This window comes from Pollachius pollachius, assembly GCF_949987615.1.
Source record: "Pollachius pollachius genome assembly, chromosome: 5".
NCBI lineage: Eukaryota > Metazoa > Chordata > Actinopteri > Gadiformes > Gadidae > Pollachius > Pollachius pollachius.
The window spans coordinates 5605238-5607796 of record NC_136938.1 but is presented as its reverse complement, the minus strand read 5'-3'; positions in this window follow the sequence as shown (position 1 = coordinate 5607796).

Below are 2559 nucleotides of genomic sequence, written 5' to 3'. Positions count from 1 at the left end.
TGTGACCTGCAGGCCCAGCTCTGTGTTTCCCACGACTAGAGGAGTTATATAAAGATTAGCTGGAGTGCGTGGGCAGACATCGGGGGACAGAGGGAGCAGAGCCGCCCTCTCCTCTGGGGGCAGCGGGGAGTGATGTGTGGTCTTCACCTCTTCCTTCTGCAGCTTCATCTTCTTTCTCTTCGTTTTCTGCATCTTCGTCCCCTTCTTCCTCGTCTCATTCTTCTTCTTCTTCATCGTCTCATTCTTCTTCTTATCTTCGGTTCCTTATCCTCAGACTGGGCGAGGGAAAGGGGGGGGAGGTCTTAATCATCTGCCAAGCGTGTGCACGCACACACACACGCACACACACGCACACACACACACACACACACACACACACACACACACACACACACACACACACAGACCTTGCTGCCATTCATTTTGAGTCCAGCCGACGGACTAGCTCGTAGTCATCTGGACCATTTTATTACAGAAGAAACTCTCTCGTTGGATCATTTCGTCCTTGAGGACTTTTGCATCGGAACGAAACTATAAAGCTATAAATAGAGGAGTAGCTAGCATCAACACAAACACACAACCCACCGATAGGCAGGGCCTACAGTGTGTACGGCGTTTACCTCCGACGGTAGCTGAGAGTAGGTAGTGCACAACATGAAGGTGGTGTAGGGGCCACGTTGCAGACGTTGTCATCAGCCAAGTCCCGCAGGGGACATTTTCCCTGCGTTTCCGGAGCGGTCAATGAAACCTCACTCTCCCTCTCCGGGGGGAAGGTGTGCCATTGTGCGCTGTTAAAAGAACTCCCCTCTTGGTTCCCGAGGGGGGCTCCACTAACTCTCCCTCGTGCACACGCATATGAACACACACACACACACACACACACACACACACACACACACACACACACACACACCTCCCTGACTCACAGGGCGGAACCCGGGCCCACATAAAGAATGCATTGTGCCCCAAGTCGGGGAGCTGTCAGCCAACACCGCTCCTCAATACTGAGCTGTCCCTGTTCGCTTTGCACAGGGGCGCGCTGCCCTCCTACGCAGCTCCTCTCTCACACAGGCCTGCATGGCGTCTCCTCTCTGCATCACTCCGCACGGCAGCGTTCTGTGTCGCAAGCGAGGCGGGCGAGACGAGGGAGACGGACAGCGCTGCTTGTTTAGACACTTAAGACGCCAGCCCATTTAACCTTTGACCCCGTGGCATTTGTTTAGAATGTGTTGAGGTAACGTCTGGAAGAGCAACGGTTATTTTCGGAGGACATGCTGTTGTCAAAGGCAGATTCATTTGTAGGTGTGTGTGTGTGTGTGCGTGTGTGTGTATGTGTGTGAACAAATCAGGCTGTAGCTGTTGAAAGAAATATGCTGTTTGAAGCTCTTTCTCTTAAAGAGCGAAATCCTCGCTCAACATTGTGGACTTACTGGCTTCTGAAAACCGCCAGCTCACCAATTTCTCCTGGAAAAATGAAATTGTACAGTCGAGCAGCTAAAGTAAAGCAAAGCCTCAATTAATAGTATTCCAGCAAGCAAATGTGTGCTTATTAAATTACTAAATTACTGGCCTACTAGTAGCATTAATATTGTTATTACGAAAGTTATTACATTATTATGAATGAAATAACATTTAATAACAATAGCTTAGCTCATTTATATTGAAATGTTGTTTATTCTATTTTTTTCTTTTTCTTCTAAACTCGCGCTTCTTGTGAACACATCGACATGATTATTCCATGAGCGGTCTGCTGGTCCGGGGGAATAAGCCAATCGTGACTGCGCAGGCTCTTAATGGCCTCGGATAGGCAATCAGCCCACGGTCAGCTCCCGTGGGGTGGACCCTCATCACATGATCATTCCGAGAAGCTTGCGTGCATGGAAGTCATTATCGTCTTCCATTCTCCGGCTGATCCAAGGGAAGATCTCAACCCACAGCAGACATCTCCAACATGGGCCAGCGTTGTTTGGGCAGCATCATGCGATGTCCATCCGGAGACAAAAACAACTTTACGCAGGATTGGGGCCAGCTACCAACCACGGCCGTGGGAACGCAAGTCTTGCGCAACTATCGCAGAAGCTACGATTTTAAGATGAATGTATTGCACATGTCATAACAATTTATGTTGTTGTTGCAAACATTGCGTTCTGCTGTCCCAAAGTTAATAGGTTGAATCGACCGCTGCCGCCTTTCATTAGAAGTGCACTGTGCGCGCGCGCACACACACACACACACACACACACACACACACACACACACACACACACACACACACACACACACACACAACCACATACACAAACACGCTGTCCCCGTCTACGTCATTGATGAGATGATAATATGTCATACTATGGCGGTACGATAGGCCTACCACTAACATACATAATCAAACGCACCGTGGTATTTGTCTTAATTTATCCACAGGGAAAACTTATATCTCATTTTAAACGCATAGTTTACCAAAAAAAACAAACAAAGACAAAACTTGAAGTTAGCTACAAAACCACTTTATTTAAAAAGCAGATTATATCATCTACAGTTAAATGATACTTCCCAAAT